A 26,662-nucleotide genomic window follows, 5' to 3' on the forward strand; every position below is an offset into this window, starting at 1 on the left:
TTGATATATAAATATATATATATATGTACATATTCCCCCTTTTCAATCCCATTACTTCGATAAAACCGATTTTTCATTAAAACAATTTTGCCTAGTGATTTGTTTTATTTATACGAGAATTATTTCTATTTTTCTTTTTAGTCTCCTCTCGAAAATATTTTTCGAACTTCGAAAGTCTCTCGTGTTTTTTTTATAATATTACCATAAAATAAATGAATGAAACGTTGCTGTTTTTAATTCGTTTCCAAATCTTGAATCCATCTCTTCCATACTTTATTTCGAATTGCATTCTCATTTCAAAATCCTCTTATATAATAATCCATCTTTACTATTCTTAAAAAAAAAGAAAAAAAGAAAGAAGAAACATTAACCCTCAACAAAAATGCAGATAATTAACTGAAATCAGATATTTCGTTCTGTAACTTAAATTAACTTTAACACCCTCGCGCACCTTTATTTTTTTCTCTATTGAAACGGGAACATGATCAAATATCGTTAATTCGACGTATATAGGAAATACAAAAAAAAAAAATAAACAAGCACACATCCTCGGTTTTTCCCCATAAATCCTTCCCCCCTCTCCCTAGGGTCAAATCTTGATCTTCGAATTATACGCTGATTCTCTTTTCCCTTACTTGTAAATCAAAGAATAAAGAGCAAAAAGGTTCGTGGAATATGGATGGGACCCTTTATTCAAACAATTCAAACAAATTTGATATTCTTGTATCGAAAAACGTGGGAGTAGTTTATATATAAGGAAAATAAAAAAGAAGAAACAAAAAGGGAAGGTGGAATGATAAAGGGGAAAAAAAGAAGATACGAAACGAAAAGATTGAAGGGGAGAAAGAAGAAGAAGAAGAAGAAGAAGAATATGCAGAGAGAAGAAAAATACGAAAAGGAATATATACGCAGTCGAATAACGCTGGCCTGCGTCTCTTTTCACGTTTCTTTCCTAGTTGAATAATATATCTTGAAGAGGCTATTATCTTCTATCTCACTCACTCTCATTCACTCATTCCAGTTCTTTATTTTCCTTTCTCAATCATTCCTTACTCTTTTCCTTCATTCCTTTTTCCCTCCAATTTTTATTTTCTTTCTCTCTATTACTCACTTACTGTTTTATATATTTTCTTATTGGAAAACTTTTAAACGTTAGGTTCTTTCGTTTGTTTTAAAGTGTAGTAGTAGTAGTAGTAGTAGAATTTCGAGGGGTGGTGGGTAAGTAGGGATAGAGAAAATGAGTGAAACTTTGTAAATCAGAATTTTTCGATGTATTCCGATGTAGTACCTCATGAATTTTCTAACGTTAGTCATCGAGGTTGGTAAAACGTATGATTGACTAATACAAACATGGTTTGTCAGGTTCACGTTTGTTAGTTAGACCAGAAACTTGGTCTCCATCGTATGTTGCAAGAGTTTGTGGGATCGGTTCTCTCTCAATACTTCTACTACACAAACACTATATATAGTATGTGTTTGTATGTAGTGCTAGTATAAAAATACTTGATCGTTGAGAGAGAGAGAGAGAGAGAGAGAGAGAGAGTTCAACGTTTGCTCTTGTATTATTGTTCTTGACAAACTTTATTACTTCGGAGAGAGAGTATAGTATAATTTAGCCAAGCATAGACTAATCAAGTTTGATATGTTCCATACAATACTCAAATATCGTTGTTATACATTTTGTTAATAAACTAATTGAGAAATATTATATATATATATAGATCATTTTTAATTTATCAATGATATTATCTATGATTGCAGAACGATTTAATTTGTGATTGTATTAAAGTAAGATAAAATAATTCATAATAATTTAATTACATTTTTTATTAAATATTTCAATCTTTTTTTATATATATATATATATATAAGTAATATTTTTTATCTATTATAAATATATATTATCAAATGCATAAACAATTCTTATTTGTCTTACAACCTATAGGTAAAGATATAGTTGTATTCTATAATACAAATTCACGTTATTTCCTTTAGCAAGGAAAATATTTTTCTGTTATCGAAAAACGAAATCACTATTTCCTTATCGAAAGGATTACATTTTTCCCTTCCCGATCAAGGTCCGATATATCAAACAATACTTTTCTAAGAAACTTCTTGAATACACCTGGGAAAATAACAGAATAATAAGAATAACAATAGTAAAAAAAAAAAAAAAGAAAAACAGATTCAATTGAACGATATGTATATATATAATATATATATTCCGAAGAAAAATCCGCCATTCTAATTCCCGTTCGTGTATGGGGGGGGAGGAAGGGCCTATGTAAGAATGACGTTCAGTTATTGGTCGAAGGTAATCGCGATACACAGAATCGAAGAATTTTTCAGGACCTGGGGGAGGTGAGTGGGTGGTCGAGTGATTCGGTTTCTTTCAGGTGCAACGGTCCGATTCCATGTCGGAGAATTTCATCCAGAAGAGAGAGAGAGAGAGAGAGAGACGGTAATAAAGTTCTTTATTCATTTTCCTTTCTTCCATTCCGCGTTCTGTTCCTCGTTCCAAGGGTTGTTCCCTAAAGTCATCTGGCCAAGACAGAACGGATCGAGGAGGAAAAGCCATACCACCCACTTACCACCCACCACCAGAAGCTACGATGACGAAGAACAAGGAAAGGAGGAGGAGATGGAGGAGAAAAAGAAAAAGAAAAAGAAAAGAAAAGGAAAGAAGGGGAACATCTGAACGAATGAACGGACGAGTAAACGAAAGAAAGAAAGAAAGAAAGAAAGTGAAGGAGAAAGAATGAACGAACAAAGGAAGTAAGACAGGCGTAGATCTAAAAAAGAACAAAAAAAAAAAAAAAAAAAAGGGAAAAAAAAGAAAAGAAAGAAAGAAAGAAATGGTAAAAGAAGGTTTGAAGTTTAAAAGAGAAAGAAAGAGAATTGGGGGATGGGGTCTAGGTTGTCCGAGCAATCGGTGGGATAGTCCAGACCCTACGATTTGGCAAAGATCCACCAAACGGATCTTTCTGCCTGGCCAGAAGCCAAGGTTCCTGGTCGGATAGGGATTTCGGTTCGATGTGCGGCGACAATATTCTCTCTCTGGCTCTTGAAAGACCGATAGAGGGATAGAAAGAGAACAACATATATACCCCCACCCCTAACTCATCTCATCCCATCCCATCTCACCCCACTGCAACTACCACCACCACCACCACCACCACCACTAGTATCATCTTTTCTTTTACTTTGGACAACCACCAGCAGCAGTAGTAGTGGTACCACCATCAGCAGCCTACTCTAGTTCGTTCACCAACGTTTGGTTCCACCTTTCCTCTTCCTCCCCTTCCTCCTCCTCCTCCTCCTCCTTCTCTACCACCTACACCATCCTCCTTCCTGGTGAGTTTGCGGCCATTGTACCATTTGTACTTTCCTACAGGCTCCCCAGGCTTCATTTCGTTCCTCCCGTAGGCAGTTGGGACGACTTATCGAGTGACAGGAAACGAGTTTATATAGTACACTACATGTTCTCTCTCTCTCTCTTTCTATCTATTTCTCTCTGTCTATTCTATTCTACTCTACTCTTCCCAGTTTAGGGAATGGGAGAGAGAATTAGGATGAGCTAAACCACGACGACTGCTGGTGAACGTGACGATGAATAATCTATCCATCTATCTATCTATCTTAGTATGCATGGTGTTAAAGTACTACATAAACAAATTTTATTTTTATTTTCAGTAATTTTTTCAATGAATATATATATATGTATATATATTCACAAACATTTGTCATATTGCATGAACATATTTTTTATGGTAATACTTTTCGTATATTTATTTCTTTTATTTATCACATTTATCTGACGATTTTGACAAAATCAATTGAACAATTTGACGAAATAAATAATTAAAATAGAAAATAAAGTTGTAAAAAGGAATAATCGATACTTACGTATTTCGTTGAAATAGAACGGATACTCTCCAGGTACCGAACAGTTAAGTCTAGCTTTCAAAAAGCTTGTCCATCTGTCGCTGAAAGCATGAGGACCCCCTTTGTCGTGATGGCAAACTCTACCGACCCGCGAATAAACTGCCTGAAAAAATAAAACAAACAAGAAAAATATAATCATTTCTTACAAACAATTTTACTTTTCTTTCTTTCTTATATATTCTTTTTCTTATACTTTATTATTTCTATTTTCTTTTGGATATTTTTATATTGTTTTTCTTTTTCTTTTTCTTTTTTAATTTTATTTTAAAAGAACAGAGATAACGTGTCTTACCTTGCCACAGTTCATGTACTCGACAGCAGTTTCCCGATAGAAGAAGAACACGTAATCCTCATAGGCGAACGAGCTGACAAAATTTGGTCCTGAACAAAATAAAAATTAAATTTATTTTTATTATTATCCTTTGTTTAAGTTTATCAATCAAAATGCGTGTCAACGTCACACATTCACCTTCTCGTTTTTATTAATATCATTATTTTATTCACGATTATCGTTAATATTTAATATTTATATAATTATTTAATATTAGTATTGTTAAACTTAAACGTATTCCTGCGAGAAACCTTTCCTAATTTCCCTCGAATACTTTTTTCAAAGAAAAAAGGGACAAAAATTCCCCCTCAACCACATTTCTACGTTCTTCTTCTCTCTCTGTTATTTTAATTTATTTACAATAGACGATGCATTTAAACTTTACAATTAAATTACAATGAAATTACAAATTAAACAACTCCAAATTTTACTTTTAAACTTTTGAAAAATATTCTGTAATTAGTTACTTACGAACTAACCAAGATATTATTATTGTAAACATTTGAAACGTAATGCAAACTTCTCAAATTATTTATTCTATTCAGAGATGAACTCATATTGCATTCTCGTTACTTCTGAATCCAACATGTAACACACATACACATACACACTCACTCACTCTCTCTCTTTTTATTTCCTTACGCACGTGTTTCGTTTTAATTTAAAAATAATTTTACGTTTAAACGCTTTAATTACACTTTTTTAACGAGTCTACGTTAATGATTCGTGGAAAACGAGGTAAATCATAGGAAAACTCCCTCCCCCCCACCCTACTTTTTTCTCTCTTTCTTTCTTTCTCTCAAACATACACATATTCTTTCTTACACACGTACACGTACACGCGTGTATACACGTTTATTGGTTTATACCATGAAATTGTAGAAACCATGGTTATCGCAACGTATTTAAAATAGGCAAACTCGATAGAAATAGAAATCTATAGGGCAAAGTTTATGGTTATACGCAATACAGTAGTGGGGGGGGGGGTGGCACGATATCGCGATCGTTGAGAATAATTTATAAGCGTGACACCGATCAGAAGGGGGAAGGGAACGAGGGTGGACTGGCTAGAAGAGGAAGAGGAAGAGGAAGAGGAAGGGGAAGGGCAAGGGAAAAGGGAGGAGGAGAACACGTCGGTTCGACATTCGGTAAAATTTCGTTACTAAAATCGGATAAAAGATGAGCTCTCGTGCGATCGAAATAAGGGTTGGCGAAAAGCGAAGGGGGGAGAGGAGGGGCTGGGAAGAGGCAGGGATGGCATGGGATGGGGAGATGGGGGATGGGGTAGGTCGAAATAAATCGAAATTTCCAAATAAATTGACTGTCGCATTCGTGTTCGCCGATAAGGATCAAATACCAACATGTCGATAACGGGGTGTTGGAATTGATATTTGAAAGGTGGGTTTGGAGAAAGGGTAGTTGGGGGTGGGAGGAGGAGAGGGGGGTAGGTGCCTAAATACTAATTGTAAGTTCTATTCGTTCGTTTGTTAGTTCGTTTATGCGTTTATTCGTTTATTCGTTCGTTCGTTCGTTCGTTCGCTCATTCATTCGTTCATCAAAGTACGTTAAGCGGAAAATTAACGACGAACGGAATAATATTCTTTCGTGGAAAATACGTGAGGAGGATGAGTGGGTGGTGGGGTCATCATTTTTTGAATGATGCGAAAAGAGAGAGAAAAGAGAGAGAGATAGAGAGAGATTTCACGACGAATAATACTATACGTCGATAATTAAATTTTAATTTCAATTCGTTTCATCATCTCTCCACTCTCTTCTCTCCTCTTATCGGTCCGGACATTTTGTATTGTATTTTCTCTCTCTCGTTTTAACTTTCCGTTCTCTCTTTCTCTCTCTCTCTTTCTTTTTCTCTTTTACATTTATTCGTACTTATTAGGAACTGCTTTTGAACTACAAAGGGTAGTATTTAATTAACATGATAATTAAATGTAACATAGCTTTGACGTAAAACGTATGATGATAGTTATACACTACGCGTATATTAACTCTTAACTATTATATTATATAGATATATATAATAATATTCTTTAGTTTTATATAATATAGTATTTGCGTAGAATATTGTTCTCCCGATGTTTTGTGTTGTTTTATTTTTCTTTTTTTTACTTTTTTACTTTTTTTCTCCAAAAATTCCTTGATATAAAACGAACGATACGTTTTGTTGGAACCCCTCCTCCTCCTCCTCCTCACCGAATTGCATTTGATTGACGTTACGTTATATCAAATGCATTGATTTTTCACACTCGATTTACGGATATCGAATCGCGTAAGCTAGTTTTTACACAGAGATTCTTTGTATTCGTATTGACATTTTGCATTTGAATTTTTCTCTTTTTTCCTTTTTCTTCTTCTATTCTTGTTTTTTTATTTTTTTTTATTTTTTTTTTTATTTTTAGCACGCTTTAGTTCGTTGCATTTGCATAATAATTATGAAATGGGGCGAATGTAAATGTTGACACGCGTGCATTATTATTATTATTATTATTATTATTTTAAAAAAAATGAAATTCGAAATGTTATTGTAAATTAGTAATGAAAAAAACAAAAAAACAATAAGACAAAAAATATGCTACCATAACTGGAACGAAGGATAAATATTATAATGAAAAAAAAAAAATTAATAATAATAATAATAATTACCATTCAATTGATTCAAATCTGATCGTTCCGTTCGTATCTTGTCCCTTAGGATAAGGGGCGCACCTCCAGTGAAATCCGCAACTGTCGCAGCGTATAACTGTCCCTCTGAAACACAGAAACGTTTCTGCTGTCAAAATGTCACGTTGAAGACGATTTACCTTGCGGCAGAACGTTTAGAATGGTTAGTTAGAGGGGAACGGGGGGGGGTGTCCAAGATGACATCCTCAAATCAAATTTACAATTATAACAACGCTTTTGAAGTACATTAAAGGCAACTTTTAATTAAATTAATTTTCAAACAGTGACGGATCGAGTCGAGTAAATTATTAAAAAAAAAAAAAAATACAAAGACAATCTAATAACAAACTTTATATTGCAATAATCGATGCATGCATATTACAAATATCACGAAACATTAAATAAACTTATTAAAAAGATAATTTTTTCTCGAATCCCTAATGAAAATACATTGTAATACTTAGGGAGGAATTTGAAGGGGCCCTTTTGGTATTTTAAGGAGCCCACGTAGCCGCTTGATCCGTCACTGTTTTCATATCCTCTCGTTTAACGCTAATTGTAAAATGAAGGTGGTACAAAGCACTCATGGAATCCTTCCTCCTTTCTCCTTCTACTCATCATCTCTGAGAACAACCCCCACCCACCCACTCTCTTCCTACCCTACTCAGCTGTCTTTCAACGTACTGCTATATCTACCACCCCCCATTACACGTTACCAACGCATACCTTTCCCTTATATGCCGTAAAGGTTCCTTCAAACTATTCCACACTGTTTAAACCTTTGCTTCTCTTGAAATATATATGTGTGTGTGTATGTAGAACATAGTGATAGTTTTCTCTGTATATTAATCCTTTGCATTATGAGGTCAACGTGACACTTCATTTTATTAATAATTATTGCGATATCTTCAAGCAAATCTTATTTTTATATTTCTCAATTTGTTAATTGTTTCTTTTTAGCTTTACAATAATTTTTTAAAATATTCAAAATATTCAAACTCTTTTTAAATTCGTATTTTGTTTATTACTCCTCGTCACATCCGTTGGGGAATTTAACGGACGCGTATATGAAAGTAGTATTATGAAATATATGTAAATTATGTAAAATTAAATTTATACGTTTATCAAAACGTTCATGAACGATCATTTCAAAATCGTAATATCAAAGTATACGAAGTTAAAAAATATCAAATTAGATTTTTGTGAGAATAAATGAATACGTGTATGTATATGTATATATACATGTGAGGTCACTGTTGGCGTGACATTTTATTTAATGATAAATATTCATAAAACAAATCAGTAAGGGGAAATAATTATATTTAAAAAATTTCATTTTTAAAAATTTACGTATATGCATGCATGTAATTATTTGATACATCTAAACGTAAGATATCCAAAATAGGATAAATCAGATCAAAACTGGACGAGAACAAATTATAGAAATAAATTATAACGTAAATAACATATATACGTGTACGAGTAAAATATACGTGTGAGCGTAAAAATACACGTTAAGTTCCTTAAAATGAAAGTTTATCGAGTACGACACGCCACATTAATGTAATTATAAATTCTACGCTTAAGTTGTTTATTATACAAAACATTTATTTTTTAAATATACACGCAGATAAGACAAGTAACAACTCGAATTATTCAGTAATTAATTCATGTTATTTTTCATTTATTTCTTGGGTTTATTTTTTCCACATTTTATCGAATATTTTAACGAAGATAAGAAAATAACTTAGTATTATCTATTATTTCATTCATATATATCATATTTTAATTCTCATTTTTATTAAAATTGTAATTAGGATAAGAAAGAACTGTATCTATTTATCGATTATTTTCTCTTTTATTTTACACATACATATATATTTTTTTATATTCCTGTTTCCTATCCGAGTTGTAATTAGGAAAAAGAAATAATTCATATTATCTATTAATTCATTATATACAATTTTCATTATATTTCATTTATTACGTTTAATCCGAGTTGGTAATTAGGATAACAAAAATAATTTCGCATTATTGAGAGACCGATTCATTACTTATTATTATTACTTTTATATATGTATAATATTTTTCCTATTCATAATATTTTATCATCCAAATGGTCATATACCTAAATACACATATAAAAATCCCTGGAGACGGTTATCTTCATAAAGGTAGGAGATGAAAGAGGAGAAAGGAAAAAGAGTGGAGAGGGAAAGTGGGGAGGGCAGTAAATTCCGTAATTTGTTTGATGTTTAATACCTATCGCATTGAGAACAGGGGTTGGACAAAACAAATAAATGGGAAATTGAGAGATAATCCGTTGTTAATATTTGTTATTTCACGTCATCCAACGTATTTTCGAGTATGGACATTCGTGGACATTTGCGAATAAAGAGAGAGAGTGAGAGAGAGAGAGAGAGAAAGATGAATATATATATACATAAAGATAAATAAATAGAATAAGAGAAAGATAGAGATAGGAAGTAAAATTTGTTGTTTACCCTACTTCCACGAGCGATTACTTAATTACATTTCTTGCGGCTCCCTTTGAGAGTAACGTTCGCGAATGTTTGCGAATCGTAACGAACGTTCTGTTCCCTCGAAAACTCTATGTGTGGGTGTGTGAGTTGACTAGTGAACGCATACATATATCTACTGTATATATATACTTCTATTTTAACATACTACCCCAACCATATTCTATTCTTCTGTTTTCCACCCCCTCTCCGAGTAACCCCATTTTCAAAACCGAGCTCAGAAATTATTTATTCCCTCTTTTGTACGTACAACAAACAAGTTTTCATGGAAACGGTTTCGATGAGAGATACCGTCCGGATAGATACCGCGAGTTTAATTTACGACACGTTTCACAGTTCAACATAGTCAAATCGTACGAAATTTCTAACATGTATGTAATAGTAGTAACAGTGGAAGATAGTAAAAGTAAAGTATAGTAATGGTAGATATGGTTGGGGGGAGGAGGGGGGGAGGACACACACATACTAGCGACACGGAAAGTTTGCGGAATGTGAAATCGAATTTCAACTGTGAGATACTCGAGATTCCTCTTTCCCCTATCGTATCTCCCCTATTTCTATCTCTTTCACATACAGATATGTTTCAGAACGAGGGATTTATTCGAACGTTGGTTGGTTGGAGGGTGGGTCGTACAAGTTTTCGGTTATTTCGAAGAAGATTTCACATTCTCTATCCCCCCACCCTTCACCCTCACCTTATCCAATCTCTTTTCTTCCTCTTGATCTTTTCGAAAGAAACAGTAAAATAGTCAAATAAGAAGGACACTGATGTGTGTTCTTCTTCTTCTTTTTTATTCTTATTCTACTACTACTACTACTACGTAAAGAAAAGAAACTCACCCCCTCTCCATAGATAGTGAGAGAGATACTACTACCGTGTATTTGAAAGTACATTTTCGTATACATAACTAACTCCCAACCAACCATCCAACCAACCAACCAACCAACCAACCCCTACTCCCACCACCAGCACGTTTTTCTTCTCCACTACAATCTTTCTATATTTCTATTCACGTTCTGTTTTTCACGAAGAAGATCTTTCCCGAAGGTCGTGTCGCGGTGGCATCATGTTACACTTTTTCCCTTGGCGTTTTCATATTTTACGTTCAAAAAGCACGATGGGATTTGAGGCTGGGAAGGCCAACGTCGTATTCGCACGATAAGTGTATATATATATTTTATATAAATATATATATGTGTATGTATAATATATACATATATATATATAGTAAACCCTACTTGGTCGTATAACAGACGAAGTAGACGTTAGACTTAGGGGATGAACGTGCTCGTTGCAGGGCTACAAATCTACGGTGAGCTCCCTGGTAACGCTGAAGCCCGCGAATACTCACATATTCTCTCTCTCTCTCTCTTTCTATCTTTCTATCTTTCTATCTTTCTCTTTCACTCTTATTTGCTCTTTCACGTCGTGTTCCTAATACCTTACACTACACGAAGAAAATAGGAGAGTGAAAGGGTTACCTAACGCATCTTTAGTCACTGCTAATGTTCACCTAACCCTTTCTAACTAAATATACAAGGGAATCCTTTTGTATTTATGATATTAGGATTAATCAAAAGTTCGCGTGCATATTTTGAACATTCATATTTTTATTATATATATATATTTTCGTATTTCAGTTGAATTATCATTTTTATTTTATTTATATATAATTCAGATTATTATTATTGTTATTACTATATTAATATATTTTAAAAGGGGTCAAAAGAAAAATATTAGAGAAGGAAAGAAATTTTCTGTAGGCTAGAAAACGGTACTGCGACCTTCTTGCAACAATTTATGTCATTTTGATCTTATTCTCCTCTTTTAAAGGTAAAACACATATAAGAGAAACGAAAGGTCGAAGAAGGGAAAAAAGAAAAAGGGTTGAAAATGTGAGCGAACTTTTCGAGTCGTACAAACAATTCTTACATAGTACCTAACCCCTCTACCCCCATCCCCCCCCGCTTCACCTTACTTTCCTCGATTAAATGACGATCGTCTTGAACAAAAATTGGATCCTCTTGTTCGAGGAAAAATAAGAGGGAAAGAGAAAAAAAGATCAAAAAAAAGAAAGGGAAAGTATTTTTTCACTCTTTTTCTTTTTTTTTTCTTTTTTATTGTAGAAAAATGGCAAACGACATGGTGTCGGAAAAGCAAACGCACGATCGAGCAAATGATTTCCTCGTTTTCTCGAGTTTCAGTATAATACATATGTACATATGTATATATATACCTATGTACATTGTTTCATTGGTGTAAAATATCAAAGTTCTTTCTCTTTCTCTCTCTTTTTTCTCTTTCCTTTGATTTTCATTCTGGTGAGTGCCGAGTGGAGGGTAAAAAAAACCGATGACATTCGTTGAAAGAGCCACGTTTGTTCAGAATAAAAAAAAAAATAAAAAGAAAAAAGAGAATAAAATAAAATAAATAAAAAAAGAAAAGTAATGTGTGGATTTAAATAATAAATGTATTAAACGTTTAACGTAGGGTTCAGGAATAATCAAAGGGCCCCGTAAGGTACCCTTCTCGATCTTAAAATGTCTTTTCATTAGTTTTCAAGTGTATACGGTGAATATGAAATTTTACAAATGGAAATAAAAGTAAAAGGAGAAGCAAAATGCTTGGAAAGAAACAGAATCGATGCCGATGCGTTAAAAAAAGTCAACAACATTGGAGAGAGTCGACTGGAATCGAAAGGAATGAGAGGGAAAAGGAAAAAAAAGGGTGGATGAGGTGAATAAGGGATGAAGTATGAGGGATAACGGGGGTGGGGTTGTACTGAAGGAGTCAGGGGTTGTTGAGCTTGAAACGTAGAACTCGTTAAGTGATTACCTCCATCGTGGAATAAGTGCCAAGCTGAGCTTTTCGATCAGTACTTCTTTTTAATAAGATCAAGAAGAAAGAAGAAGAGATAAACGATTGGCTTACTTGTTTTCTTTTTTTTCTTTTCTTATTTGCTTTTTTTTTTATCAACGATATATAACTGTCTTATAAATATTACTCTTCTTATCTTTCTTTCTTTCTTATTTATTTTTTTGTCTCTTTGTATTCTGAAATTATACGCCAAAGATGCAAACGTAATCGCGAGTAAGTGGTGAAAAATTAAAATCAACTCTTTTTTCTATTTGTTTGTTTGTTTGTTGGTTTGATACTTTCTTTTTATTGTATTATTTTTTCTTTTTTTATGTTAACAGTGATTATTATAATAATTGAACAAATATTTTATATATTAATGAATGTTTAGATAATTTAAGGATACACGCGAATGAAAGATTTCTTTTAGATTGGCAAACGAATTTATATTATTTCGCGATGAAAGAAACATTTGGAAAAAAAATAATAGGAAATAAAAGAAACGAACAATTTTACAAACGACGCGTACACCTTTTTTTCGTGCATTACGTTATTTGCGATATCGTGTCGGGTATTAAAGGGAAACAAAAATCTAAAACCGTGATCGATGGCGTTCATTGAAATGACAGGGCGGAGAAAAAAAGCGATAAGATTTTTATCGCGTTTTGTATCGCGAGCTTTTAATAAAAAAGTCAGATAGCTGCGTTTATTTTTCTCGCCGTTTTCCCTCGCTCTCCACCCCCCCCCACTCTCTCACCCATCCTCCCGCGTCCTACCTTCTCTTTAAAAAAAAAAAAAAAAAAAAGAAGAAAGGGGGGGAGGTGGTAAAATCTCGTTCAATCGTAATTTTATTGAAACACATTGAAACTTTCGTAACAATTTGAAAGGTTATTGTGTTCGATTTCGAACGGAACTATCGTAAAAATATTTATTCTCTTTCTCCCTCTCTCTTTCTATTTCTCTCTTTCTCTTGCCACCCCATTTTACATTGGTACTTTTACATATTCGTGTCGCGAGAACGCAAATTTTCAACGCAAATGGAATCCATGTACACTCTTTTCCAAAGCTACAACGTTGTTACGCTTCGAGAGACTGTTAATTTGTTTACCACGAGACCCTCCTCCTCCTCCTCCTCCTCCTCCTCTTCTCCTCCTGCCCCCTTCACCCCCACCGGAAAATGGAATTAAAGTAGAAAGTATGTAATATCGCGCAGGAACGCCTATCACGGCTTGCTGATCACGAATACACACACACACACACACACACATGTATCTACACATTTATTTTATATTATTATATATACTAGGTATTTCAAAAGTTACTTTATCGTGTCGAAAAAATCAAACATTATTTTGATAAAGTATTCGAATCACCCACTCATACGTGATGGGACATTATTTTATATATAAAAAAAAGAAATTTGAAACAAAAAATTCTTTTCTCTCTCTCTCTCTTTCTATCTTTTTCAACATATACACACGCATACACACACATACACACTTCTTCTCTCGCGTTAGCATGTTAATAGGACCGATAGAATATTTCTACGAAATTATATTGAACCTTTCACAACTTCAACCATATTTTTCATTCTTCCTACGTTATTATTTTCTTTTTGTTATTGTCGTTATCTCTTTTTTTTGTCTTTTATTTTTATTTTGCTATAACGAAAGACTGAAATCGATTGTGATCTACAGTAGTGTATTACAAGACCGATCATTTCGTAGGTTTCGAAAGAATACACGTTGATGTATGAAGTTACTTGTCCGGATAGTTTCGTAGGGCTTCATTGTCAAACTGTGCCCTCGTTCGGCTCGATTCATTTTATTTTTACGAGCTTAGGTAACGCTTGTAAAAATAGAGAGAAAAAAAAGGGAGAGAGTGAGAGAGGAAGATAAAAAAGAAAGGGGTGGATGGGGGTTCTAGATAAAAGTAATACGAGAGATTCGTAGTAAGTGTGTTTTTACGCACGATCATTTACTTCTTCTCGTGTAATATCTTTTATCCTTCTTCTATCAAATTGCGATATTTCGATAAGGATAAGTAAGTAAGTAAGTAAGTAAGTAAGTGAGTATATATCTTGAAAAGTTATCCAAGTTAAAGGAAACATCTTTTACCTTCGTATTGTCACAATCTGACCTTTCTTATCGCGTCTTTTATTCTTGTTTCAGATTTAAAGATACTTCAATAAAAAGTCAATTAATTTGATGTTACTTTCCTTAAATTTCTTTTTTAAAAATCATTGTAAAAAGAAAACAGAAAAACTGATTCATTACTTATGTTACACATAGTTGATAATACAAAAGTGAACAATCAGTATCAACAATTAAACAGTTAATACAATATTATAATACGTACGTTGATTTTTAAGATAAACCGAACGAAATATATTACGCGAGATGTTACTAGTAATTAATATTTCGAGTGTTGTCATATGTTCTCTATCTTTTACATGTATTCCTATATTCTTTCTCTCTCTCTCTCTCTCTCTCTCCTTATCTCTTTCTTGCATATATTTCAAATACACATACACCTTCTCTTTCTTCTATGTACTCCAAATATGCACATACTGTTATTTTACATACATTCTACATGCATAATACTCACTCACACTCTCTCACACTTTCTCACACTTTCTGTCTCTAACATACATTCTCTACATGCATATGTTTTCTCACATATACATATTCTCTCTATCTCTCTCTCTTTTTTACATACACTTCACACTTACTATCTCTATCTATCTATCACTCTCTCTCTTTTACATGCATTTTATACTCACTATCTCTTTCTGATACTCTTACATACAATTTCACACCTACTACCTTCTCTCTTTCTTTCTTACATACAATTTCACACCTACTACCTTCTCTCTTTCTTTCTTACATACAATTTCACACCTACTACCTTCTCTCTTCTTTCTTACATACATTCCAAATATACATATTCTCTCTCTCTCTCTCTTTCTTCTATACATTCCACATATGTATATACCTTCTCTCTATCTATTTCTATCTTTCTATCTCTGTTTCTCTCATCAGTTTTCACGTAGTGTGGATTCTAAGCAACCTCATGTAGTCCACTGAAATAGGGCCAGACACCCTAAATTGTAAGGTGTTAATTGTAAGTATTTTTCTTAAATAAAGTTTTTTTTCTCTTTATCTCTCTTTGTAGCATTTATTTCTTCTCGTTTGCTAATCTTTCTATATTTTTCTCTCTTAGGTAAAAAGCTAATAAAACTGACAAAGATTATTCCTGGCATAAAAAGAAGAAGAGAACTGAGAATAAGAAGGAAACACGGAGAAATTTAGTTTCGTAATGTGGGACCCATTTCTATCTTCTTTCTAAGGTTTCCTGATACTAGGAGGATAATCATAAGACACATTCAGTGGATCAACACGCACAATGGATCAACAACATCAGTTTAAGAACAACGTACAGTGTTTTTTTAATTAATTATTATAAATTATATCTTATTTATCTTAAAAATCAAATCTACATTAAAAAAATGTAAAAGAAACTTTCTGTACGAGATTGAAATTTTTAAAATATACTTAAATTAAATCAAATTATTTGTTGAATTATTTATTCCTAACATTAACAATTCCTAATTCCTTTTTTCTAAGAAATGAAGACATTTAAAGAACTGAAAAGTATGATTTAAAAAATATAAAAAAAGGATGGCGCGTGCCACTTCCTCGCACATCATGTGATCCTGTTACAAAATTAAATTTTCGACAAAATTTTAAAGTTTCCTCGAAAATTGAGAATGTTAACAGGATCACATGATGTGCGAGGAGGTATCTCGATTTCGGACTTTTCCAAGAAATGACGTCATCAGAAATTCTTGGAAATGACGTCATTTCTTGGAAAAATCTGAAATTCTTGGAAATGACGTCATTTCTTGGAAAAGTCCGAAATTCTTGGAAATGACGTCATTTCTCGGAAAAGTCCGAAATTCTTGGAAATGACGTCATTCTTGGAAAAGTCCGAAATCAAGATACCTCCTCGCACATCATGTGATCCTGTTACAAAATTAAATTTTCGACAAAATTTCAAAGTTTTCTCGACGAAATTTTAAAGTTTTCCCGAAAACTGAGATTGTTAACAGGATCACATGATGTGCGAGGAGGTATCTCGATTTCGAACTTTTCCAAGAAATGACGTCATCAGAAATTCTTGGAAATGAAATTCTTGGAAATCGTCATTTCTTGGAAAAGTCCGAAATTCTTGGAAATTACGTCATTTCTTGGAAAAGTCATTCTTGGAAATGACTTTTCTTGGAAAAGTCCGCCGAAATCGAGATACCTCCTCGCACATCATGTGATCCTGATACAAAATTAAATTTTCGACAAAATTTTAAAGTTTTCCCGAAAATTGAGATTGTTAACAGGATCACATGATGTGCGAGGAGGTATCTTGATTTCGAACTTTTCCAAGAAATGACGTCATCAGAAATTCTTGGAAATGACGTCATTTCTTGGAAAAATCTGAAATTCTTGGAAATGACGTCATTTCTTGGAAAAGTCCGAAATTCTTGGAAATGACGTCATTTCTTGGAAAAGTCCGAAATTCTTGGAAATGACGTCATTTCTTGGAAAAGGCCGAAATCGAGATACCTCCTCGCACATCATGTGATCCTGATACAAAATTAAATTTTCGACAAAATTTTAAAGTTTTCCCGAAAATTGAGATTGTTAACAGGATCACATGATGTGCGAGGAGGTATCTTGATTTCGAACTTTTCCAAGAAATGACGTCATCAGAAATTCTTGGAAATGACGTCATTTCTTGGAAAAATCTGAAATTCTTGGAAATGACGTCATTTCTCGGAAAAGTCCGAAATTCTTGGAAATGACGTCATTTCTTGGAAAAGTCCGAAATTCTTGGAAATGACGTCATTTCTTGGAAAAGGCCGAAATCGAGATACCTCCTCGCACATCATGTGATCCTGTTACAAAATTAAATTTTCGACAAAATTTCAAAGTTTTCTCGACGAAATTTTAAAGTTTTCCCGAAAATTGAGATTGTTAACAGGATCACATGATGTGCGAGGAGGTATCTCGATTTCGTACTTTTCCAAGAAATGACGTCATCAGAAATTCTTGGAAATGACGTCATTTCTTGGAAATATCTGAAATTCTTGGAAATGACGTCATTTCTCGGAAAAGTCCGAAATTCTTGGAAATGACGTCATTTCTTGGAAAAGTCCGAAATTAAGATACCTCCTCGCACATCATGTGATCCTGTTAACAATCTCAATTTTCGAGGAAACTTTAAAATTTTGTCGAGAAAACTTTAAAATTTTGTCGAAAATTTAATTTTGTAACAGGATCACATGATGTGCGAGGAGGTATCTCGATTTCAGACTTTTCCAAGAAATGACGTCATCAGAAATTCTTGGAAATGACGTCATTTCTTGGAAAATCTGAAATTCTTGGAAATGACGTCATTTCTTGGAAAAGTCCGAAATTCTTGGAAATGACGTCATTTCTTGGAAAAGTCCGAAATCGAGATACCTCCTCGCACATCATGTGATCCTGTTATAAAATTAGCTTTTCGGCCAAATTTTAAAGTTTTCTCGAAAATGGAGATTGCTAACAGGATCACATGATGCCCGAGGAAGTGGCACGCGCCATCCTTTTTTTATGTTTTTAAATCATACTTTTCAGTTCTTTAAATATCTTCATTTCTTAGGAAAAAGGAATTAGGAATTGTTAATGTTAGGAATAAATAATTCAACAAATAATTTGATTTAATTTAAGTATATTTTAAAAATTTCAATCTCGTACAGAAAGTTTCTTTTACATTTCTTTAATGTTGATCTGATTTTTAAGATAAATAAGATATAATTTATAATAATTAATTAAAAAAATTGTACGTTGTTCTTAAACTGATGTTGTTGATCCATTGTGCGTGTTGATCCATTGAATGTCTTATGATTATCCTCCTAGTATCAGGAAACCTTAGAAAGAAGATAGAAATGGGTCCAATATTACGAAACTAAATTTCTCTGTGTTCCCTTCTTATTCTCAGTTTTCTTCTTTTCTTATGCCAGGAATAATCTTTGTCAGTTTTATTAGCTTTTTATCTAAGAAAGAAAAATATAGAAAGATTAGCAAACGAGAAGAAATAAATGCTACAAAGAGAGATAAAGAAAAAAAAACTTTATTTAAAAAAAAAATACTTACCCTTAGATCAATTTCCCCCTCCCTATTCCCAATTTAGGGTGTCTGGGCCTATTTCAGTGGACTACATGGACCCATTACGAAAAGAGAACGTAGATGTAAATACTCATGAGTCGACTGACACGTTCTTGCGGCTCTTCTGACTAATATGCGAGAACTCGTACGCGACGTATTACGTATCAACGTATATATATATATATATATATATATACTTATGTACGTATCTCTATGTATGTATGCATGCATGTATGCAACGTACGTTTCGTTTGCTGCTAACCGATGCAACGTCTGACAAGAGGAATAGATAGATACCAGTCCTTTCTTCTACACCCTTTTCCTCGAGATCACATTACCGATCGCGTTCTGCCGCACCTTCCTGTCACCTCCTTCTACCACCTCCCCTCCCCCTTCACCCTCCTCCGTTCTATCCCCCTTGCTTCTCTTGCTTTTATTTCACGCACGTGTCCTCTACCAACGATCTCGATTCTCTTTCTCCTTTTCTTTCTTTCTTTCAAATGGAAAATAATTTATAGATCTTGAATGATTGATCTTGATATAAGCTTTTTATCAAAATTATTTATAAGATAAATGCCATACTCGTAGGATAGAATCGAAATGGTAAATTTGATTCGATAAATAATCTATCGGATTTGACTTTTATACGGATTTTTGCCAAATTGTCTTTCATTTTTAATAAGACAGACCGCCGGATATGAATAATTGAATCCGAGGAAAGAAGAAGAAGAAGAAGAAAAAGGAATAGAATTTGGGAGAAATTAAAAATTGATCAAATGTCTGGTGTTGACACAAAAACAAATTACGTCGATTATTCCTATCATCGTAATTGTTATTAAATTTAATAATGTAATTCTTATTGGTATTAGATTATAATATATATATTAAGTTGGCTAAATAATCATTCGTTCAATATTAAATATAGTATAAGTAATTAGAAGTATTATATATGTAATAAGTTACATTACAAGTTACAAATTATATATATAAAGTATTTTATTTTTTTATAATATATATAAAATACACAGAGAATGAATATTTTTATTCATTCCATTGGCGTTAGCTTCAATTAACCCGTTGTAATTTGTAAAAATTAATAATCATCGAAAACTTTATAGTATTTTTTATTTACTTTTCCTATTTTTTTTTCTTTTTTTTTTTACAAAAACGTAAAAGCACGTGCGCCGTTTTTTTATTTCATTTATTTTTACCATTCCCCACTACCTTCCCGTCAAAACGACGTGCAAATGCAAAGCTTTATTGTTTAAAAAAAAAAGAGAAAGAGAAAACAAAAGAGAAAAACACTAGGGGTTCTTTTTGCTTTTTTTTTTTGTTCTTATTTTGATTGCAAATAAAAAAGCCAGAAAAATATAAAAGGGAGAACAACGTTTCAGGGGTTTTAGAAATATCCCCGTAGCGCCAGCGTTTGAAGGGACTATACTAGGAAAATATAAACATGTGAACATTGTGAACAACAATAAAAGTTAATTCCTGGCAATGGGAAACTCGGGAATCTGAAAACAAAGGTAACGTCACTTGCTTTATTAAGCAATTTTATGCTTTTTCCCCATTATGATAAAATTTCGTTGCAATCTGATACACAACTGATTTTGTTGTTCGCAAACCTTGCGCAAATAAAAATCCATCCCATCGATGTTAACTAATATTTTAATATTATTATTATCAAAAAGAAAAGATAAGAAAAGAAAAAAATAAATAAAATCATCGATGTATCTAATAATATGATTAGCATTGCCGGGGGGAGGGCTCCACCACCAGGTAATGCGAACAATGCCTGACTTGCCAACTTTTCTTTGCTATTTTATGAACGTTTGCAAATCGATTTATAACTCGATAAGATACTCTACGCGTAGACAAAAGAGTGTACTTTAATTTAATATAAAAATCATTAAAATCCACTCACTCTTAGTATAAAAAATATTTTCCCAAAGTTTTCAAAGAAATTGCAAAGATGCACGATTTACAGCATTGCATTCTCTGACATTTTATGAACCTTTGCAGATCGATTTATAACTCGACAAAGTATTCTACGCGTAGACAAAAGAGTACACTTTAATTTAATATAAAAATCATTAAAATCCGCTTGCTATAAGTATAAAAAATATTAAAAGTATATTCAATGTACAATTGCAATGTATAGTCAAATATAAAAATTATTAAAATCCGCTTGCTATAAGTATAAAAAATATTAAAAGTATATTCAATGTACAATTGCAATGTATAGTCAACCAAAAACAGATTTACTTTTGTTTAAAGTATTTTTTTTTGCGGGTTATCGCAGGTACTTGAAAAATCGTGACCAGAGTTATGTGAGACACCTTGTATATATCTATATAAATATATAAAGAAAAAAACCAAAAAAAAAATAAAGAAAATAAAGAAAAAACGTGATATATTCGCGGGGTAATACTAACGCACGAGAGGAAAAGGGAAAATCAACGATGGTGGAGAAAATAATGGCGGTGAGTGGATATTGCGTGTATGGTTGTCACGCATGCGGAACTTATAAGCACTCGTGACACGAGCTTGACGTGTGCACTCGTTGAGTGCTTTATGCGTGCTCATCCTACTCCTGTCATTTTGTTTTCTATGTATGAATATACATATGCATATATAATATGTCGATACGTGTACGTTATGTTTGTGTATATGTGTATTTGTGCATGGGTTTCTCGGATCATCTGTAAATACGTCAGTAACACACACACACCTATACTCATAACAATAGTTACACCAATATTCTCATCTAAAACACGCGGTTGCATGCATACACGCATCTCTGAGCATACGTGTTGGTATATTTGCGTGCACAGGTATAATTGAAATATACTGGGTGTCATATTTTAATGATACAATTAAGTAATATCTCTGATACTTTTTTGTTCATTAATTTAACGAGCAAATGTTCTCTAATGACAATACTTTATATCTTAATAAGAGAACATTTGTAATAAGAATTGGTGATGTTAAAAATTAAGTATGCATATTATGATATAAGTGTTGTTTGTTTGTTTTTTTCTTTTATAAAACTATTCATTATAATATAATTTCTATCAAATTAATAAAATATATATTGTGTGGGATACTCGTTGAATTCGTATTTAATATACTCTACAATATATGATATGTAATCTCTTAAAACATTATTATAATATTTAAATAAGAAATATCTTTTACGATTTATGCAACAGTAACGAGCCCATATATCTTTTCGATTGAAATTAAAAAAAAAGAAAAAAAACAAAAATGTCACGCAAGATAAAGGGATGAATAGTGTTAACATTTGGGAAATTTTATACACATTCACGATCATATTTTTTCTTCTTCTCGTAAGTGCAATAATGCATGCAAACTGGGGCAGGGGGAAGGGGGAAGGGGGAGGAAATATTTCAGGTGTTAAAGTTAGGTTGTACACCCAGTAGATATATATATAATATACATACGCAGACATACATACATATAAATATGAAGTATAGTGATAGTGAAGGGGTTGAGGAGGGTTAAGGGGGTAGGAAGGGGGTGGTTTAGGTCGACCAATAACGACGACGATGACGACGACGAGACCACTCGTTGGACGAAGGATCGGGAAAGCTCGAGTACCCAATTCACTTGTCAAACCATGCGGTGTCCTCTGATAATGTACGATTGGAAAATGTATTTTACAGCTATTTCGCGACGAAATGTATTTAAAAAACACACACACACACACACGTACAAAAAAAGAATAAAAAAAAAGAAAGGAAATAATATTTCGCGGACGTAAAGGGAAGTTATATTCGGCTTGTTTTCCTTTTTTTTTTTTTTTTTATTTTCTTCTCTTTCCACGCGTGTAAAAATCAAGAGGAAAAGTTGGAGGATATATTTTATTTGTTGTTTTAAGTTTGACGTTTAACCAACGCGACTGACGTATTTTCATTTTGTTATTATAATATGTATTATTTTCTTGTATTTTTTTTCCATTTATTTATCCCATACGAATATAATTCCGATATCAATGGCTATTTAAGATTATCAATGATATTTTTAATCATATTCTTTCTTTCCAAATGTAATTTTCTCTCGTTAAAAGAGAAAAATATTTTATAATTAAAAATCCTACCGTTATTAAAAATAACATATAAAAAAACGTTTCTTTGACAATTTTAATCTCCCCTATTGCAGCACTCTCTCTCTTTTATTTCTATTTATTTATTATCTTTTATATTTTTCTGACGCGTTTGCAAATCTAAAACGTAAACAGGGGATCAATTTTTATGACAACGAAAAATAATATTTCTCTCTCTCTTATTCTCTCGATAAGTTTTGTTTAAAAATATCAAAAATAAAAAAGAAAATGTTCATAAACATGTTACATACATATATGTACGTGTGAGTGTGTGTGTGTGCAGTAATGTCTCGCCCTATTCTTCCCCCCCCCTATCAAGGGAAAGATGTAAAAGCATACGTTGCATCTTTTCTTGTCCTTTTTCATATTCTTTCGTTCGAATCCGGAAAAGCTCTTGGCTGTGTGTTACGTTTTTTTTCCTATCGTAGTGGAAAATGAAAGAAAAAGAAAAAGAAAAATAAGAAAAATAAAAAAAACGGGAAGACAATGCAACAGCAAACAAACAAAACAATTGGAAAAGATAGGAAAGACAAACAAAAAAGAAAGAAAGGAAGGAAGGAAGGAAGGTAGGAAAGAAAGTAACCAAGATAACCGTAGAGTATTCCCCATTTAAATACCTCATCCACCACCCTACAACCACCCTTTCTCTCTCTCTCTCTCTCTCTCTCTTTCTTGTATCCTATTTTTCTCTATCTCTATTTCTTTTTACGTATATCTGCACATTGTGCATACACCAACCACCCCTATTTTGCGAAAACGAAGTCAACGTCTGGAATCCTTTCGTATAATTTTCACACAAAACACGCCCGAGATGTTTAACCTCGGCTTGATAAAAAATAAAATAGGAAAAAGAAAAAAGGAAGAAGAAATACAAAATTAAAAAAAAAACGAAAAAAAAGAAGAAAGAAAGAAAGGTAAAAGTAACACAGTGCTCTCGCGTGTTCGCACGTAGATAACAACACAACAACAACCCGAGTGAACTCGATTTTTCTGTAAGTAAGTTACTTCTTCTTCTTCTTTTTTTTTTCCTTTTTTTATTTTTATTTTTCTTCTTCTTTTCTTATCTTTCTCCCCCTCCCGTTGATTTTTTTTTTCATTTCTACTTAGTCGGAATGATTTAAAATTAACGAGGCCATAGATTTGTTATATGGGACCTATGTAAATTTGATTAATTATATATACGTTTGATAAATAAGTATGATTGTTTTGTAAATGTAAAGTGAAAAATTGACTCCCATTAATGAAAACTAATCGAATTTTATAATACGACAAGAAGAAATGTTAGAATTTATTAACGATGAGAGTCTGTTTATTTTCGAAATGTTATTCGAGTCTGTTTATTCGAAAATTGATTCGTTAACGAGAGTACGAATAATTTAGATTTCTTCAAATTACTTTAAATTGTTAATAATTTAATAAAATTAAAAATTAATAATGAAAATAATAATATTAATTAAAATGAAAATTTAGTAATTTGGTAAAAGTAATTTAATAAATGACTATTACGATATATTTTCTTTTTTCTAAAAATAGTAATTACTCGAGAAATTAGAGCTGAAAAAGAACGAATTAGAAAAAGAATTAGAATGAAATGTACTCGTTTAAATGCTTACCAACGAAGACAGCTGTACTGTTGTGTCTTGGATCGTGAGGGCAAAGACCCAAAGCTTCCATCTCGCTGTTTAACGTATAAGTGCCATCCTGGAATACAAATTAGAAGAAGGGTTTATTTAAAAGGGAGTTCTATTCCTAGGACGTGTTCATTTTAAGCTATCATGAATAGATCGATCGTATCATGTCTAGCATATTATCGATTATTTATGTTCTATTAACCTACTCTCAAGAAAATTATTATATCATTTATATACTTATTCATATTTTTCTCATTTAAAAATAAAAATTTATATTATAAAAATAAAATGTGTATGTTATTACACGTAATATATATTTTTATATATATTAAACTCTTATGATTATTACAAAATGTATTAAAATATTCCAAAAAAGAAAAAAGAATTCTTAACAAAAAGAAAAAGTAACAATTCCGATGATCAAAAATCACATATCGAATGTTAACAAAAAAAAAAGATGAGAAAAAGGAAAAGAAAATGTAGGAAAAGAAGAAGAAGAAGAAGAAGAAATAGAATCGGAAAGAATTTAACGAAGTCTCTCTCTCTCTCTCTCTCTCTCCCTCTCGCTGTTCGTGCTCGTCGAAAAGTGAAAAGTTTTTGTGGCGAACGATCGCTATCTTTTTCCTTTCTTTTCCTTTTTTCTTTTTTATATTTTACAAAAACGTTACTTCAATGAAGTTAACTTCTTCCTTCGTTCGGTCGTTACCTGTTCAAAAGTGGAACAAGCAGAGAAAGATAGGGAAAGTTCGATTGTGTAACGTGATAGTCTGTAAACGAATGAAAAGTGGCTAGGAAAAAGTGCGTGAAACGTGCTCAAATACAAAATACATAGAAATATATATATATAAGGTGCTCCAAAAATCATGTAATCATACCTATCGATACAATATATTTTTATTATTATTATATATTATTTTATTATTTTATTATATTATATATTATTTATATTATATTTTATATATTATTATATATTATTTTATATTATTTTATTATTATTATTATATATTTTGTTGCGTAAATAAATATCAACCGATGATACTCGCAAATGAAATGGGTGAAATATTAAATTTCGAATATTTTGTAAACAATTTTTGAAACATTCTGTATATATATATATATATATTTATTATTATTCTCTGTTTCTCTTTTTTCATGCAAACCGAGAGTAAAGGGTTTTCCCTTCCTTCCGTTTGCTTTAAAAAGCCCGCGCTTATCTTTGACCGGTGAAACTGTATTTTTGTTCTTTGTGGCATGGCAGAACGAATCTTCGTGTTTCGCGAATGCTTTTCCGAGCGACACGAGTCTATCCGAAAAAAACATCTCGAGGTAGTTTCCCTTTTACCCTTTAACTACTACCACTACTACTACTACTACTACTATTATACTTGTTCGTTTATCTTTTTCTTCCTTTCGTTACATGACCGTTTTATCCTATTGTGTTTCGTTACGTTTCGAATCGTCGTAGAGTAAAAATTTCCAACCACGTTTACATCCTATACACGAAATTGCGTGGTTATTTTTTTTTTTTCTAACGGTTTATTTGTTTTTCTTCTTCTTTTTTTTCTTTTTTTTTTTTTTTATTTCACTCGGAAGAGAATAATTAAGATAATTGTTGGTTGAAATTGTTCCGGTGCTTGAGTTTCCTCTATATGAATCCTATTTTTATTTTTTTTTCTATATATATATATATTTTACGAATAAACGAATTATTATAATATATTTTTCTTTGCAAATTTTTCCAAAAAGTTTCGTACTAAGTATCGCATTTTTGAGACTGGTCATTTTTTTCTATAATTTCTTTAACATTTTTAATCATAAACTTGAAACCATTCTAAATTTGACTCTAAATTTTATCACAAGCTTCAAAAATCCTATACTTTTATTTTATTTCTCTCGCGAAAGAGAAATAAAACAAGAAAGTTAAAAATCATATGAAATAGAAAAATAACAAAAAAAAATTATGGAAATGATTAAAGTATACTATCGATTTATGCGCAAGCACAAAATAACTTGCCTTTCGGAATTAATATCTCTCCCTCCCTCTCTCTCTTTCTTTCTCTCTCGATTAGTAATTTTTTTTTTTTATTTAATTTTTTTTTTCCCCTGTTTTTGTTTCATTCAACCAACGTCGTCGACGTCAACTACGACGAGAGTGAAAAAGATAAAAAGAGAGGAGGACTAGTGGCTTTGAAAAAATCGTCACCGATCGTAACAACCACCCACTACCCCCTTCCCAATTCCTCGAAAACAAAACGAAAACGAAAGAAAAAACGCAGAAATAGAAAAAATAAAAATAAAACGAGGAAAATGGGGAGGGAAAAAAAAGAGAGAGGGAGAACAATCGACGGCGCGA

At 32.3% G+C, this 26,662-nt stretch overlaps 1 long non-coding RNA gene and 1 pseudogene across 1 annotated transcript; both read right to left on the bottom strand.

Moving 5' to 3' along the window:
* Nucleotides 1-26,662, bottom strand: part of LOC122515838 — a 252,365-nt pseudogene that overhangs the window by 8,742 nt on the left and 216,961 nt on the right.
* Nucleotides 18,394-18,970, bottom strand: LOC122515855. Its single transcript, XR_006303404.1, has 2 exons — nucleotides 18,541-18,970; nucleotides 18,394-18,440 (listed from the first exon to the last, which is right to left on the bottom strand). It is a non-coding gene; the product is annotated as an uncharacterized LOC122515855 (long non-coding RNA).

Source organism: Polistes fuscatus, unplaced genomic scaffold (genome assembly GCF_010416935.1).
Source record: "Polistes fuscatus isolate 324 unplaced genomic scaffold, CU_Pfus_HIC Scaffold19, whole genome shotgun sequence".
NCBI lineage: Eukaryota > Metazoa > Arthropoda > Insecta > Hymenoptera > Vespidae > Polistes > Polistes fuscatus.